The sequence below is a fragment of the Phascolarctos cinereus genome, unplaced genomic scaffold (genome assembly GCF_003287225.1).
Source record: "Phascolarctos cinereus isolate Bilbo 61053 unplaced genomic scaffold, phaCin_HiC Scaffold_2;HRSCAF=192, whole genome shotgun sequence".
Taxonomy (NCBI): Eukaryota; Metazoa; Chordata; class Mammalia; order Diprotodontia; family Phascolarctidae; genus Phascolarctos; species Phascolarctos cinereus.
The window spans coordinates 307,759,213-307,777,747 of record NW_027555625.1 but is presented as its reverse complement, the minus strand read 5'-3'; the positions used below and the strand labels follow the sequence as shown (position 1 = coordinate 307,777,747).

Below are 18,535 nucleotides of genomic sequence, written 5' to 3'. Positions count from 1 at the left end.
TATGTATATGTATATGTATATGTATATATATACACACATATATATATGTATATGTATATGTATATGTATATGTATATGTATATGTATATGTATATGTATATGTATATGTATATGTATATGTATATGTATATGTATATGAATATGTATATGTATATGTATATGTATATGTATATGTATATGTGTATGTGTATGTGTATGTGTATGTGTATGTGTATGAGTATGTATACGTATATGTATATGTATATGTATATGTATATGTATACATATATGTATATGTATATGTATATGTATATGTATATGTACATGTACATGTATATGTATACGTATACGTATACGTATATGTATATGTACATGTGTATGTACATGTACATGTATATGTACATGTACATGTATGTGTATGTGTATGTGTATGTGTGTATGTGTATGTGTATGTGTGTGTATATGCATATATGTGTGTATGTGTGTATATGTGTACATACACACATATACATGTGTATGCATACATATATACATACATACAGAGAGAGGGGAGGGGGAGAGAGAAATTCCCCAATTGTTAAATGGTCAAAGGTATGAATGAAAGGCAGTGCTCAGATGAAAAAATTAAAGCCATTTATAGTCATATGAATACATGCTCTAAATCACTACTGATTACAGAAATGGAAATTAAAACAACTTTCAGGTATCAAATTACATCCCTCAGATTGGCCAAGATGAGAAAAGAAGAAAATGATGGGTGTTGGAGAACATGTGGGAAAATTGGAAAACTAATGCATCATTGGTGGAGTTGTGAAATGATCCAACCATTTTGGATAGCAATTTGGAACTATGCCCAAAAGGCTATAAAAATGTACATTCTCTTTGACCCAGCAACAGCACTTCTGGGCTATATCCCAAAATGATCATACAAATGGGAAAAGGACCCACATTTACAAAAATATTTATAGCAACTCTTTTTCTGGTAGAAAAGAATTGGAAATTGAGAGGATGCTCATCAATTGGGGAATGGCTGAACAAGTTGTGATATATGAATATAATGGAATACTATTGTGTTATAAGAAATGATGAACATTCTGACTTCAGAAAAACCTAGAAAGACTTGTATGATCTGATGCTGACTGAAGTGACCAGAACCAAGAGAACATTGTACTGAATAACAGCCACATTGTGTGATGACTAATATTGCTAAACTTAACCCTTCCCAGCAATACAAAGATCTAAGACTTCTCCAAAGGCCTTGTGATGGAAAATGCTATCCACATCCAAAGAAAGAACTATGGAGTTTGAATGCAGATTGAATCACAACATTTGCTATTTTTTTTCTTCTGTTGAGTTTTGCTTCCTCTTTCTGGTGGTTCCTCCTTTTGGTTCCAATTCTTATTTACAACATCACTAATGTGAAAACATGTTTAATAGGAATGTACATGTATAGGAGGATGGTGGGGAAGAAGGGGGAAAAATTTAAACTGAAAAGCATGTGGAAGTGATTGTTGATAAATCAAAATAAATTAATAAAAAGGATATATCATGTATATCCTTTTTATTAATTTATAGCAATATATATGTATATGCATATGTATGTGTGTGTGTGTGTGTATATATATATATATTGTGTGTGTGTGTGTGTGTGTGTGTGTGTATTGTCTACCTGAAAATCACAATGGAAAAAAGAGCTTGGACAGCATCTTTCAGAAAATCATCAAGGAAAACTGCCCTGATGTCCTAGAACCAAGGGGTAAAATAGCCATAGAAAGAATTCACTGATCTTCTCCTGAAAGAGATCCAAAATTGAAAATGCAAAGGAATATAGTAGCCAAATACCAAAATTACCAGAAATCTAACTTGCCCTAGAGGCAGTAGGAAGAGAAAAGGGGAAAGAAAAGGGATAGGGGATAGAAGAGGGAAGAAGTAGTAAGTGTAAAGAGGAAGAAAGGGAGGGGGCTAATAGAAGGGAGGGGTTACTGAGGGAGGCAGTCATTAAAAGCAAAACACTGGTGAGGAGGGAAACGGAGAGAGGAGAAAGAAAAGCATGAATGGGGTAAAAAGGACAGAGAGAAAGACAGATAGTACTCATAACTGTGAATGTGAATGGGATGAACTCTCCCACTAAAAAGAAGTGGATAGCAGAATTGATTTGAAACCATAATCTTACAATATGATGTTTACTGGAAACAGAAGGACACACACAGGGTAAAAATAAAAGGGTGGAGGAGAATATATTATGCTTCAGCTGAAGTAAAAAAAAAAAAAAGCAAGGATAGCAGCCCTGATCTCATACAAAGCAAAAATAGACCTTATTGAAAGAAATAAGGAAGGAAACTATATCCTGCTAAAAGGCACCATAAATAATGAAATAATATCATTACTAAACATATATGCACCAAATGATATAGCATCCATATTCTTAGATGAGAAGTTCAGGGAGTTACAGGAAGAAATAGACAGCAAAACTATACTAGTAGAGGATCTAACCACAAAATAAACAAGAAAGAAGTTAAGAAGGTGAATAGAATATTAGAAAAGTTAGGTATGGTAGACCTCTGCAGAAAACTGAATGGAAATGGAATATACTTTTTTTTTTCTCAGTGGTACATCGCACATCAACAAAAATTGACTATATACTATGGCATAAAAACCTCACAATCTAATGAAGAAAGGCAGAAATATTAAACACATCCTTTTCAGATCATGATGCAATAAAAATTATATGTAATAAAGGGCCACAGAAAGAAAGACTAAACAATAATTGGAAATTAAATAATCTAATCCTAAAAAGTTAATGGGTCAAACAACAAATCATAGAAACAATCAATAAATTCATTCAAGAGGACAACAATGAGACAACATACCAAAACGTATGGGATGAAGTGAAAGCAGGTCTTAGAGGAAGATTAATATCTATAAATGCTTACATGAACAAAATACAGAAAGAGGGGATCAAAGAATTTGGCATACACCTAAAAAAACCCAACAACTAGTAAAAGAAGAAATTTTAAATCCTCAGTTCAGCACCAAATTAGAAATACTGAAAACCAAAGGAGAAATTAAGAAAATTGAAATTGAGAAAAATGTTGAACTAATAAATAAAACTAAGAGCTAGTTTTATGAAAAAAATAACAAAATAAATAAACCTTGATTTAATTTAATTAAAAAAGAAAGAAGAAAACCAAACCACCAGTATCAAAAATGAAAAGGGTGAATTCATCACCAAGGAAGAGGAAATTAAAAAAATAATTAAGAAGTATTTTGCCCAACTTTATGCCAATAAATTTGACAATCTTAGTGAAATGGAGGAATATTTACAAAAATAAAAATTGCCCAGATTAACAGAAGAGGAAGTAAAACATTACATAGCTCCATCTCACAAAAAGAAATTGAACAAGCCTTTAATGAACTCACTAGGAAAAAATCTCCAAGGCCAGCTAGATTTACAAGCAATTCTATCAAACATTTAAAGAACAATTAATTCCAATAAAATAAAGACTATTTGGGAAAATAGGTGAAGAAGGAATTATATCACATTCTCTTTATGATACAAATATGGTGCTGATACCTAAACTGGGAAGTATCAAAACAGAGAAAAAAAAATTATAAACCAATTTCCCTAATGAATATAGATGCAAAAATTTTTAAATAAAATATTTGCAAATAGATTACAGTAACTTATCACAGGAATAATACACTCTGACCAGATCGGATTTATACCAGGAATGCAGGGCTGTTTCAATATTAGGAAAACTATCAGCAAAATTGATCATATCAACACCAAAACTAACAGAAACCACATGATCATCTCAATAGATGCAGAAAAAACCTTTTTGACAAAATAGAACACTCATTCCTGTTAAAAACACTAGAGAGCATAGGAATAAATTGAGTCTTCCTTAAAATAGTAAGTAGCATATAACTAAAACCTTCAGCAAGCAACATATGTAATGGGGACAAGCAAGAAGCATTTCCAATAAGATCAGAGGTAAATTAAGGGTGTCTATTGTCACCACTGTTGTTCAATATTGTACTAGAAATGTTATCTTTAGCAATAAGAGAAGAAAAATAAATTAAAGGTATTAGAACAGGCAAAGAAGAAACAAAGTTTTCACTCTTTGCAAATGACATGATGATATACTTAGAGAATCTGAGAGAATCAAGTAAAATGCTACTTGAAATGATAAACAATTTTAGCAAATTTGCAGGCTATAAAAAAACCCATATAAATTATCAGCATTTCTATTAATTACCAGCAAAGCCCAATAATAAGAGATAGAAAGAGAAATTCCATTTAAACTTACAATAAACATTATAAAATATTTACGAGTCTACCTTACCTTAACAAACCTAGTAACTGTGTGAACACAATTACAAAACACTTTCCATACAACTAAAGTCAGATGTAAATAATTGGAAAAACATCAGTTGTTCATAGGTAGGCCGAGCTTATATAATAAAAATGACAATTCTAATTCACTTATTCAATGCCATACCAATCAAACTACCCAAAAATTATTTTGTAGAGCCACAAAAAAATAATAACAAGAATTATTTGGATTAACAAAAGGTCCAGAATATGAAGAGAATTAATGAAAACAAAGGCAGGGGAAGGTGGCCTAGCTCTGTCAAATGTTAAATTGTGTTATAAAGCAGCAATCCTCAAAACTACTTGGTACTGGCTAAGTAATAGAGTGGTGGATCAGTGGAATAGGTTAGTTATGGAAGAAACAGTAGTCAATGTCTATAGTAATCTACTATCAATTGAACCCAAAGACCTCAGCTTCTAGAATAAGAACCCAGTCTTTGGAAGAAAAAAATCGCTAGGAAAACTGGAAAATAGCATGGTAGAAACTAGGCATGGACCAAAATCTCACACCACATACCAAAATAAAGTCAAAATAGGTTCATGATTTAGATAGAAAGGCTGATACTATAAGCAAAGTGGTAGAGCAAGGAATAGCTTACCTATCAGATTTATGGAGAACAGAAGACTTCATGACCAAACAGGTGATAGAGAACATTACTAAAAGCAAAATGGATAACTTTGGTTACATTAAATTCAAAAGTTTTTGCACAAACAAAGCCAATGCAACCAAAATTAAAGGGAAAGTAGAAAATTGGGAAAGAACTTTTTCATAACCAGTGTCTCTGATAAGGTCCTCATTTCTAAAATATCTAGAAAATTAAGTCAAATTATTCATTCCTCAATTGATAAATGGTCAAAGGACATGAACAGGCAGTTTTCAGATAAAGAAATTAAAGCCATCTATACCCATATGAAAAAAAAATGTTCTAAATCTCTATTGATTAGAGAAATGCATATCAAAACAACTCTGAAGTATGACATCACACCTATCAGATTGACCAAGATGATAAAACAGGAAAATGATAATTGTTGAAGATGTGGGAAAATTGAAACACTAATGCATTGTTGGTAGAGTTGTGAAATGATCAATCCATTGTGGAAAACAATTTGGAAATATGCCCAAATTGCTTAAAAATGTGCATACCCTTTGACCTAGTAATAGCACTTCTAGGGCTATATCCAAAGAGATCATAAATAGGGGAAAAGGACCTATGTGTACAGAAATATTTATACCAGATCTTTTTGTGGTGGCAAAGTATTGGAAATTGAGAGGATGCCCATCAATTGGGGAGTGGCTGAGCAAGTTGTGGTATATGAATGTAATGGAATACTATTTTGACATAAAAAATGATGAACAGGAAGACTTCATAAAAAACCTGGAAAGACGTGTTGGCCTGATGCGGAGTGAAATGAGCAGAACCAGGATTACGTTGTACACAGTAACAGCCACGTTGTATGATGACTAATATTGATAAACTTAATGCTTCTCAGCAGTGCAAGGATCTAATTCATCTCCAAAGGTCTCATTATGGAAAATGCTATCCACATCCAAAGAAAGAACTATGGAGTTTGAATGCAGATCAATGCGTATTATTTGCATTTTTTTTCTTCTGATTTGTTCTGTTTCCTCTTTCTGGTGGTTCCTCGTATCGATTCTAATTCTTCCTTACAACATGATTAATGTGAAAATATGTTTAATAGCAATGTATATGTATAACTTATATCAGATTGTGAGCCATCTTGGAAAAGGAGGGGTGAAGGGAGGGGGAGAAAAAATAAAAACTTAAAAGCTTATGGAAGTGATTGTTGGTAAATCAAAATAAACTAATAAAAAATATTTTGTGTTCCAAATTATCTCCCTTTCTCACTCCCTCCCTCACTCCACTCCCACAGCATTGAGAAGGCATACAATTTTATATAGGTTATACATTTTCAATCATGCAAAGCATATGTAGATATTAGCCATGTTGAAAAATAATAGACATCCACCCTCCCCCCAAAAAAAAATCACCAAGAAAATTAAAGTAACAAAAAGTCTGCTTCAATCTGCATTCAGAATTTCTTTGGATTAAGATAATACTTTTTACCACAAGGCTTAAGAATTGTCCTAGATCAGAGGTAGGGATCCTGTGGCCTCAAGGCCACATATGACCTCTCACCCCAGCCCTAGATCTTGTATTGCTGAGAACATCTAAGTCATTCATAGTTAATCATTATATAATATTGATGTTGATATGTAAAATATTCTTCTGATTCTGTTCACTTCACTTTCAATCAATTCATATAAGTCTTTCCAGTTTTTTTCTAAAAGCATCTTGCTCTTCATTTCTTATAGAACAATAGTATTCCAAGAAAATCATATACCAAAAATTATTTACAAATTCCCCAACTGATGGGCATCCCCTCTATTCCAAATTCTTTGCCACCAAAAGAAAATCTTCTATAAATATTTTTATACATATAGGTCCCCTTCCATTTTTATCTCTTTGGGATAAAGACCTAGTAAGTAGTGCTATTGCTGCATCAAGAGATATTCACAGTTATAAAATTCTTTGGGAATAGTTCCAAATTCCTCTCCAGAATTGTTTGATCATTTCACATCTCAACCAACAGTGCAATATTGTCTACATCCCTTTCAACATTTTTCTTTTTCCTTTTCTGTCATATTAGCCAGTCTGACAGATGTGAGGTTGTACTTTAGAGTTTTTTTTAATTTTCATATGTCTAATTAACTTTGATGTTTGCTCTTTTTTCATGATTTTCTTGCATCCTTCTAATTTCTTTTCACATTTTTCCTCTAGCTCTCTCTTTTTAATTTTAATTTATTTGGGGGTGCACTTCCATGGATACTTTTTGGGCCAGTACCAATCCACATTTTCTTTGAATCTTTGCATGCACTATATATGTTTTGACATGCTTATCTTCTTCTGACTCTATGTCTTGATCTTCCTTGTCACCATAGAAATTTTCTATGGTCAGGTTGTTTTTTTTTTTCTTCTTTGCTCATTTCCCCTTTTTAACTTTACGTTGACTTTTAACTTTATGTTAAACTTGGGCACTGCTTCTAGAATAGAGGGGACACTTTTCCAAGCTTCATGTTTTTGTTTTTCCTGCTACTATTTTCAGAGCTAGTTCTGGGGATCTGAAAGTTTGCAGTTTTTCCAAGGTGGTGCAATCTAAGGAGAGGTTTGTTCAATGCTCTCATCATATATATTTCTATTTGTGAGTAACCATGGGCCCTCTTCATTTTCTTAGAACTCTATTCAGGTTCTCCACTTTTGCTAGTCCTAATCCTTGCCCAGGGACTGTGACCTGGAACCTTGTGTTGTTAACACAACAGAGACTGACAGGAAAGGTCTGTCTAAGTTGGGTGGTGGTTAAGCCTGGAGCACAATTCATTGAAAGACCTGCCCCAATAAGCCAACAGCAAAAAACCTTGGAAGTGTCTGGATCAGTAGCAGTGTAGTGTTAGGAGCTCTCAGCATAGCAAGGGTAACGGAGTAAAACAACTAGTCAGAAGGAGGTTATAGAGGGTCCTTTGCTGGCATTAAGTGCAGGATCCTGTTTCATTGTCCATTCACAGTTCCAGGTAGATGTCCCTGAGAAAAGAGTAGCACTAGCATAATGTCTTGTTGCCACAGGGATGGCTGGAGCCCAGGTCCCAGTTCTAGAGTAGAGAAGAATGCTTGTGGTCACTCACAGACAAGAGGACAGGTGAGGAGAGCCTTGACCACACTTCTTCTTTTTTCATATGACCTCAGAAGAAATTAAAACATAGAACCATGAAAAAGTTGAAGCTTAGGACAATATTTCTCTACTCAGAAGCAGAGCCCAACTTTAATATAAAGTAAAAAGTCAAGAAATAGGCTTGAAAAATGGGCAAACAAGAAAAAAATAAGAATCTGAGTGTAGAAAATTTCCATGTTGACAGGGAAGATAAAGACATAAAGAGAGAAGAAGATAAAAATGTCAAAAGAGCTATATGCAAAATTCAAGGAAAAATGTGAATCAGTTACAGGCCCCAAATAAATTCCTGTAAGAGCTCCAAAAAGATTTAGAAAGAGGAGAGAGAGAGAGAGAGAGAGAGAGAGAGAGAGAGAGAGAGAGAGAGAGAGAGAAGAAATGCTAGGATTTCAAAAATATATAAAAATATAATCAACAGTTTGGTAAAGGAGGCACAAAGAATACAGAAAAAAATTACAATTTTAAAGGCAGAATTGGTTACATGGCAGAAGAGGCACAAAAATCTACCGAAGAAAAAGATTCTTTAAAAGGTAGTGCTTGCCTAAGCAGCACACACATTAAAATTGAAATGATATAGAGATTAGCATGGCCCTTGTGAAAAGATGATATAAAAATTTTGAAGCATTTCACATTTTTTTCTTTTTTGTTCTGCTTCTTCTTTCACAACATAACTAATGTGGAAATATGTTTAATATTTATTAATTTATTTAATATTAATATACAAGTATAATCTACATCAGATTGCATGCATGCTGTCTTGGGGAGGGGGAAATAGAAGGAAGGAGGAAATCAGAACTCAAAATCTTATAAAAGTGAATGTTGAAAACTAAAAATAGACAAAGAAAAATTGATAAAAGAAAAAAATTTTAAAAATTCAGCCTCACCAAAAAATAAAAAAGTAGAATTGTGCAAGTGGAAACTGATGAGTAGTAGACACCAAGAAACAATAAAACAGGGAGGCTGAGCCAAGATGGCAGATTAAAGGCAGGGACTCATCTGAGTTCTCTCCCAAACTCCTCCAGATACCTTTAAAGTTACTCTAAACAAATTATAGATGAGCATAGCCCATGAAAAGGAATGAAACAAATTTGTAGCCCAAGACAACTTGGAAGATCAGCAGGAAAGTTTTGTTACACCAGGGTAAGAGAGGAGCACAGCCCAGCACAGGTTGTTGCAGCACAGACCAGACAATAGCAAAGCTGGAGAGGGAATAATCAGAAGCAAACACTTCTGAGGAGGGCCAGGTTCAAAAGACAGAATAGAATAAATGGGGGGTGTGATAGGGAAATATATTTCATTTTCCACAGCATGAATACTATGGAAATGTTTTGCATGACTACATAAGTGTAACCTGTGTCAAGTTGCTTGCCTTCTCAATGAGAGTGGGTGGGGAGGGAGGAAGGGAGAAAATTTGGAACCCAAAATTTTAAAAACAAATGTTAAAAAGTTGTTTTCACATGTAACTGCAAAATAAGATATACAGGCAATGTTGTATAGAAATCTGTCCTGCCCTACAGAAAAATAGGAGGGTAAGGGGATAAGAGAAATAGGGAGGGGGAGATAGGAGGGAGGTCAGATTAGGGGAAAATGTATTCATAATGCAGCTGTCTTAGGGCTGGGGGAGGGACGAGAGGGGGAAAAAATTTGGAACTCAAAATTTTGTGGATGTGAATGTTGAAAACTAAAAATAAATAAATTAATGAATCTTTTTTATTGATTTATTTTGATTTATCAACAATCACTTCCATAAGCTTTTGAGTTTAAAATCTTTCTCCCCTTCCTTCTCACCATCCTCCCCAAGATGGCACACAATCTGATACGGGATATATATATATATATATATATATATATATATATATCCCGTATCAGATTGTGTATATGTATATATGTATGTACATATATGTATGTATATATGTATGTATGTATATATATATATGTATGTGTGTATATATACACACATATACATATACATATATATCTATACACACACAACAGACACATACACACACACACACATATATATATATATATATATACACATTCTTATTAAACATATTTTCAGATTAGTGATGTTGTAAGTAAGAATTAGAATCAATAAGAGGAACCACCAGAAAGAGGAAACAAAACACAACAGAGGAAATAAATAGCAAATAGCATGCTTTGATCTGCATTCATACTCCACACAGTTCTTTCTTTGGATGTGGATAACATTTTCCGTCATGAGGTCTTTGGAGATGTCTTAAATCTTTGTATTGTTGAGAAGGGTTAAGTCTATCAATATTAGTACCTAACTGATTATGTTATTCCCTTCTTGAGCCAAATCTGATGAGAGTAAAGTTTAAATAATACTCATCACCCTCCCTTCTTTCCTTCTGCTGTTACAGATTTTTGTGTCTTTTCCCGTAATTCAATTTACCCTTGTCTGCCTCCTCCTTTCTCAGTACATTTCCTTGGATCAGATTAATCCACTTACTTGGATCCACTGGACCCACCTGGTTAGATTATTTTTTATTAGTACATCAAAGTCAACTTATACCCACCTCTTTATGTATTCTCCTTTAACATGGTGTAATAATAATAATACAGTTCTCAAGAGTTACAAGTGTCATCTTCCCTTGCAGGGATGTAAACAGTTTGCTCTTATAAACAACAGATTGTAACTTCCTATCTCATTTACTTTTTTATGTCTCTCTTGAGTCTTGTACTTGAAGATCAGATTTTCTATTGAGTTCTGGTCTTTTTATCAGGAAGCTTTGGAAGTCCACTATTTCATTGAATATATCTCTCCTCCCCTGAAAGATCGTGCTCATTTTCAATGGATAGTTGATCCTTGGTTGTAATCCAAGCTCCTTTGCCTTATGGAATATCATGTTCCACACCCAAGGTCTTTTAGTGTAGAACCTGCAAGGTCTTGTGTAATACTGACTGTGACTTCATATTATTTAATTTTTTTTTCTGGCTGCCAGCAGTATTTTCTCTTTGACTTGGTAATTTTGGAATTTGGCTAGTATATTCCTTGGCATTTTCAATTTGGGATCTTTTTCAGGTGGATTCTTTCTATGGCTATTTTACCTTCTCTTCCTAGCACCTCAAGGCAGATTTCCTTGATGATTTCCTGAAAGATACTGTCCAGGCTCTTTTTTCCATCGAGATTTTCAGGTAGACCAATAATTTTTGAATTGTCTCTGCTAGATCAATTTTCCAGGTCAGTTTTACCAATGAGGTATTTTACATTTTCATCTATTTTTTAGTTTTTTTGTATCTGTTGGACTGATTCTTGCTGTCTTATAGAGTCATTAGCTTCCATTTGCCCAATTCTAATTTTTAACAAATTGTTTTCTTCTATTAGATTTTTTACCTCCTTCCCCATTTGGCCAATTGCATTTTTTAGGGATTTGTTTTCTTCAGTGTACTTTTTTTTTTCCAGTTGGCCAATTGTATTTTTTAGGGACTTGTTTTCTTCAGTGTACTTTTTTTTTTCCAGTTGGCCAATTGTATTTTTAAGGGCAACTCTAGGTTGCCCGCTTTTCTTTTCCTTTTGCTTCCTTCAGCTCCTTTCAGACCAGAGGACAGGTGAGGAGAGCAGTGAACACACTTCTTCCTTTATCATATGACCTCAGAAGAAATGAAAACTTATAGAACCATGAAAAAGTTGAAGCTTGGGACAATGCTTCTCTACTCAGAAGCACAGCACAACTTTAATATAAAGTAAAAAGTCAAGAAATAGTCTTGGAAAATGAGCAAACAAGAAAAAAAAAGAATCTGAGGGTAGAAAATTTCTGTGTTGACAGGGCCCTTTGTAGTGCTGTTTCCCTTATTTTTTCTGAGTCACTAAGAGACCCATTTGCTGTAGAATCCTGAGGCACCTGGTGGTTTTCTGAGCTAGTTTCCACCAGTTCCCCAGACCTCACTGAGGCACTCAGGGATCCAGGGATTAATGTTTGCCTGCTCCACCATCTGGGTTTCAGGATCTCCTCCTGGTGTGCTAAAGTGGGGCTTTCCGCTGGCTTGCCGGGACACCTCCTGTTCCATACTGCTTCCCTTCCCCCAAGGCAAGAGGGGCCTTTCCCATTAATCCCTCAAGCTACCTGGGCTGCTGGATTGCTGCTCCCTGTCTTTCTTCTCATTCAGCTGTTACAGGGTTTTTCCTGGGAAGATGTTTTCTGGATTTCAGAGGTTGATATGAGAGGGCATACTACCTTTTTACTCTGCCATCTTGGCTCCTGGAAGTGGAAGACTAAATTAATGAGTTTAAAAAAAAGAATGAAAAACATAAATTCACCTCAGGCCATGAAAGAGCTCAAAAAGAATTTGTTTCATTATTAATTTATTTTGATTTATCAACAATCACTTCCATAAGCTTTTGAGTTTTAATTTTTTTAATTCATTTTAAAATGTAAATTGATTTACTAAATCATCAATTATTTAGAACATTGTTTCATATGACTATGGATATTTTTAATTTCTTCATCTGAGAACTTCTTGTTCATATCCTTTGACCATTTATCACTTGGGGAATGACTTGTATTCCTATAAATTTGACTTAATTCTCTATATATTTTAGAAATGAGGCCCTTATGAGAGATACTGGTTGTAAAAATTCTTTCCTGATTTTCTACTTTCCTTCTAATACTTGTTTCAAAAAGGATTTTGTAAAACTAGAGGAAAAATGGGGAGGATAAATGAGACTGATACAAGAAAATCATGAAATATGAGTCAACAACTTGGTAATGGAGACACAAAAAAATGCTGAAGAAAATAATACCTTAAAAAACAGATTAGGCTGAATGGCAAAAGAAGTCCAAAAAGCAGTGAGGAGAAAAATGCCTTAAAAAGCAGAATTAGACAAATGGAAAAAAAAGACCCAAAGGCTCATTGTAGAAAACAATTGCTTAAAAATTAGAATGGAGCAAAAAGGAAGCTAATGACTTTATGAGAAATTATAAAAGAAAATAAAAAGAATCAAAAAAATAGAAGATGATGTGAAACATCGCAGTGGAAAAACAACTTACCTGGAAAATAGATTGAGGAGACAAAATTCAAAATTTATTACACTTCCTGAAAGTCAAAATCAAAAACAAAGCCGAGACATCATCTTTCAAGAAATTATCAAGGAAAATTGCGCTCGTGTTCTAGAACCAGATGGTAAAATAGAAATTGAAAAACTCCAATGATCATCTCCTGAGAGAGATTCCAGAATGAAAACTCCCAGGAATATTATAGCCAAATTTCTGAATTCCCAGGTCAAAGAGAAAATATTGCAAGCCACTAGAAAGAGACAATTCAAGTATTATGGAGCCACAATCAGGATAACAAAAGATTTATCAGCTTTTACATTAAAGGAAAAGAAAGCTTGGGATATGATATTCAAGAAGTTAGGATTACAACCAAGAATCACCTACACAGCAAAACTGAGTATAATTCATGAGAGGAAAAATGGATTGTCGATGAGATAAATGACTTTCAAGCATTCTTGATGAAAATCCAGAAATGAATAGAAAATTTGACTTTCAAATACAAGACTCCAGAGAAGCATAAAAAGATAAATAGGAAAGGGAAATCATTAGGGACTTAATGGGTTTAAATTGTTTATTATTCTATGTGGGAAAATAATATTTGTAACTCATGAGAACTTTCTCATTATTAGGGTACTTATAGGGAGTGCATATGGACAGAGGGTCCGGGTATAAGGGAATAAAAAGGGATGATATCTAAAAATAATATTAAGGGGTGAGAGAGGAATATACTGGGAGAAAGAGAAAGGGAGTGGTAGAATGTGGTAAATTATCTCACATAAAAGAGGTGAGAAAAAGCTTTTACAGTGGAGGAGAAGAAGGAGAAGGTGAGAAACTTATTCTTACCAGAATTGGCTTAAAGAGGGAATACCCACTCAATTTCTTAAAGAAACCCATCTTCTCCTAAAGGATATTAGGAGAGAAGGTGGAGGTGACAGAAGAGATGGCAAATTGGGGGAGGGGACTGTCAGAAGCAAAACACTTTTAAAGAGGGACAGGGTGAAAGGAGAGAGATTATAGGATAAATGGGGCGATAGGATGAAGGGAAATACAATTAGCAATAGTAATTACGAAAAAAAAATGAAGCAAATTTCTCTGACAAAGGCCTGATTTCTCAAACATCTACAGAAGTGAGGCACATTTATAAAAATAAGAATAATTCCTCAATTGGTCAATGCTCAAAAGACATGATCAGTTTTCAGATGAAGTAAACAAAGTTATCTATATCCATATGAATAAATACTGTAATTCACTATTGACTGGAGAAATGCAAATTAAAACAATCCCAAGGTACTAACTCATACCTATTAGATTGGCTAATAGGACAGAAAATGTAAATGATAAATGTTAGAGGGAATGTGGGAAAATGAGACTTTAATGCCCTCCTGGTGGAGTTGTGAAATGATTCAACCATTCTGTAGAGCAATTTGGAACTATGTCCAAAGGGCTATAAAATCATGCATACCCATACTAGTAGGTATGAATCCCAAAGGCGATAAAAAACAAAATGGAAAGGATCTATATGTACAAAAATATTTATAGCACCTCTTTTCTGGTATAAATAATGAGAAATTGACTGAGTTGTGGTATGTGATTATGATAGAATGCCATTGTAATATAAGATATGATGAGCAGGATGCTCTTAGAAAAACCTGGAAAGACTTGCATGGGCTGATGCAAAGTGAAATGAACTGTGTACAAAGTAACAGCCAGATTGGAAGATCAACCCTGAATGACTTAGCTATTCTCAGAAATACAATGATCCAAGAGAATTCTGAATGATTTGTGGTGAAAAATGCTATCCATCTGCAGAGAAGAACTGATGGTGTCTGAATACAGATTACAGCATACTTTAAAAAAAATTACTTATCTTTCTTAAGGTTTTTCATCTATGTTTTCTTTTACAACATTTCTGTTATGGATATGTTATGTATGACTACACATATATAAGCTATATCAAACTACTTGCCTTCTAATGTGAGGTGGTAGGGAGAAAGGAAGGGAAAGAATTTGGAACTCAAAGTTTTAGAAACTAATGTTCAAAATTGTTTTTTACATGTAATTAAGAAAATAAAAGTTTAAAATGATAAAATAAAATTAAATTAAAAGAATAAAAAAGTAGAAGAAAATGTGAAATATCTCAATGGGAGAAAAAAGGGACCTGGAAATAGATTAAGGACAAGTAATTTATGAATTATTCCTGAAGTCAATCACTTCCAGAAAGAGATTACCAAGTGAAAACTTCCAGGAATATTCTAGGCAAATTCCAGAACTCCCAGATCAAAGCAAACTAACAAACAAATAAATGAATGAATGAACAAACAATCAAATAAATAAATAAACAAATAAATAAGAAATAAGTAAATAAATAAGTAAATGAATGAATGAATAAGCAAATGTTTGAGCAGATAGATGGATAGGTAGATAGATAGATACAGGATAGCACAAGATTTAGAAGTTCCACATTAAAGGACTTGAGGGTTTGGAATGTCATATATCAGAGGGCAAAGGAATTAGAACTATAAGCAAGAATCACCCATTCAGCAAAACTGAGTATAATCCTTCAGAGGGAAAAATTCATATTTAATGAAATAGAGGGCTTTCAAACATTCTTGATAAAAAGAACAGAGCTGAATAGAAAATCTGACTTTCAAATACAACATTCAAGAGAAGCTTAAAATGATAAACACGAAGGAGAAATTGCAAGGAAGTCAATATGTTTAAACTGTTTACATTCCTACATTTGAAAATGGTCCTTGTAACTCCCAAGAACTTTATCATTAGCAGGGAAGTGAGAAAGTGAATACATAGAGGACCTTGGTGTGAGTTGACTATGATTGGATGATTAAAAGAAAAAAAAACAAAGTTTGAGAAAGAGAGATGGACTGGGAAAAGGAGGAAGGGAGAGCAAGAACTGGGTAAATCATATCACATAAAATAGGTGCAAAATTAGAGCTTTTACAGTGGAAGGGAAAATAGAATGGGTGGCAGACAATGCTTGAACCTTATTGGAATTGGCTCAAAGAAAGAATAACAAACACATTCAGTGTGGTATAGAAATCTATTTTATCCTCAAGAGAAGTAAGAGGAGAGGGGAATAAGTGAAAGAGGGGTAATAGAAGGGAGTGTAGATTGGGGGAGGTAGAGGCCAGAATAAGAACATACATTTGAGGAGGATAGGGTGAAAGAAAAAAGGGAGAAAAATAAACAGAAGGAAAATAGGTTAGAGAGAAACAGAGAATAATCAGAACTGTGAATGTGAATAGGATGACCAAACTCATAAAATATAAACAGATATCAGTCTTCTTAAGACCAGAATCCAACAATATGCTGTTTACAAGAAACATAGTTGAAGCAGACAGACATGGAGACAATGTAATGGGCTAGAGTTGAATCTATTGTGCTTCATCTTAAGAAGGAAAAAAAAAACACCATGCAATAGCATGCAATAGCAATTGCAACCATGATCTTAGAAATAGCAAAAGCAAATAGATATCTAATTAAAAGAGATAAGTAGAAAAACTTATTTTTGCTAAAAGGTACTATAGACTATGAAGTAATATCAATACTAAACGTATATGCATCAAAAGTTTTGTATCCAAATTCTGAAAGAAGAAGTTAAATGAGTCACAGGAAGAAATAGAAAGCAAACTGTACTAGTGGGGAACTCAACTTTCCCCTGTTGCAACTAGATAAACCTAATTGAAAAATAAACAAGAAAGTTAAAGAGATGAATTTCACAAAAGTTAAATATGAGAGATCTCTACAGAAAATTAAATGGTAACAGGAAATGCACACACATACATACATATTATCAAAGTTGACAATATATTAGGCCATAAAATTTCACAACCAAATATGGAAGAAGAATATTAATGCATTCTTTTCAATAAGTCAAGACAGAGAAATTGAAGAAATTAGAAGAGGCAACTAGGAAACAAAATTAGCATTCTTTTCAGATGATATAATGGTATACTCAAAAAATCCTAGAGAATCAATTAAAAAAATAGTTCAAATAATTAATAACTTTAGCAAAGTGGCAGCATATAAAATAAATCCATATAAATGATAAATATTTTTATGTATTACCTACAAAGTCTATCTGGAAGAGATAGAAAAGAAATTGCCTTTAAAATAACATTACTTGTAAGTGTGTTAAAAACAAAACAAAACAAAATAAAAAACAGAAACTCTACGAACAAAATTACAAAGCACTTTTCACACAAATAAAGTCAGATCTAAACAATTTGAGAAATTTTAATTGCTCATGGTTAAGCTAAGCTATAACATTAAATGGAAATTACACCTAAATCAATTCTTATTTAGTGCCATACTAATCAAACTACTAAAATTACTTTATAAAGCAAAAAAAAATCATCTGGAAAAACAAAAGGTCAAGAATATCAAGGGAACTGATGAAAAAAATGAAATAAGGTGGCCTATCAGCATTGGATATCAAACTGTATTACAAAGTGCTAATTATCAAAACAATCTACTACTGGCTAAGAAATAATAGTAGTGGATCAGTAGAATAGACTAGGTATACAATACTTAGTATCACATGACCAGTGTATCCTAGTGTTTGATTAACCCAAAGATACAAACTTTTGGAAAAAATAATTCACTATTTGATGAAAATTGCTGAAAAAATTGTAAAGCAGTTTGGCAGAAACTAGGTATAGAACAACATTTTACACCATATACCAAAATAAGGTCAAAATAGCTATATAATTCAGACATAAAGTGAATATCATGAGGAAATTAGGGGAATAAGAAATATCTTACCTGTCAGGATATGGACAAGGGAAGATTTTATAACTAAACCAAAGACAGAAAGCATTACTGGTAGTAAAATGAATAGTTCTGATTACATTAAACATTAAATTTAAAAGTTATTACTTAAAACAAATGCAGCCAAGATTACAAAGAAAACAGGAAACTAAGGGAAAATTATTGCAGATTTCTTTGATAAAGACTTTATTTTTCAAATACATAGAGAACTGCATCAAATTGATAAGAATATGAATTGTTTCTCAATTAATAAATGGTCAATGAATATGCATAACTGGTTTTCAGAAGAAGCAATAAGAACCATCTGTAGTCATATAAAAAATGTCCTAAATCACTATTGTTTAGAGACATGCAATTTAAAACAACTCTGAGACACCATTTCACATGTATCATATTTGCTGCTGTGATAGAATAAGAAAATGACACATATTGGAATGGGATGTGGGAAATTAGGACACTAATGCACTGCTACTGGAGTTGTGAACTGCTCCAACCATTCTGGAAAACATTTTGGAACTATGGCTTTAAAACTATGTATACCTTTTGTCCTAGCAATACCACTACTTGTTCTGTATCCCAAAGAAATTTTTAAAAAATTAAAAAAGGGAATTACTCCCTTTTTCCCGGCAAG

At 33.4% G+C, this 18,535-nt stretch overlaps 1 non-coding gene across 1 annotated transcript; it reads left to right on the top strand.

Moving 5' to 3' along the window:
- Positions 1–8,631: 8,631 nt before the first annotated feature.
- LOC144456016 (U6 spliceosomal RNA) lies at positions 8,632–8,734 on the top strand. The gene has a single exon (XR_013484927.1). It is a non-coding gene; the product is annotated as a U6 spliceosomal RNA (small nuclear RNA).
- Positions 8,735–18,535: the final 9,801 nt, after the last annotated feature.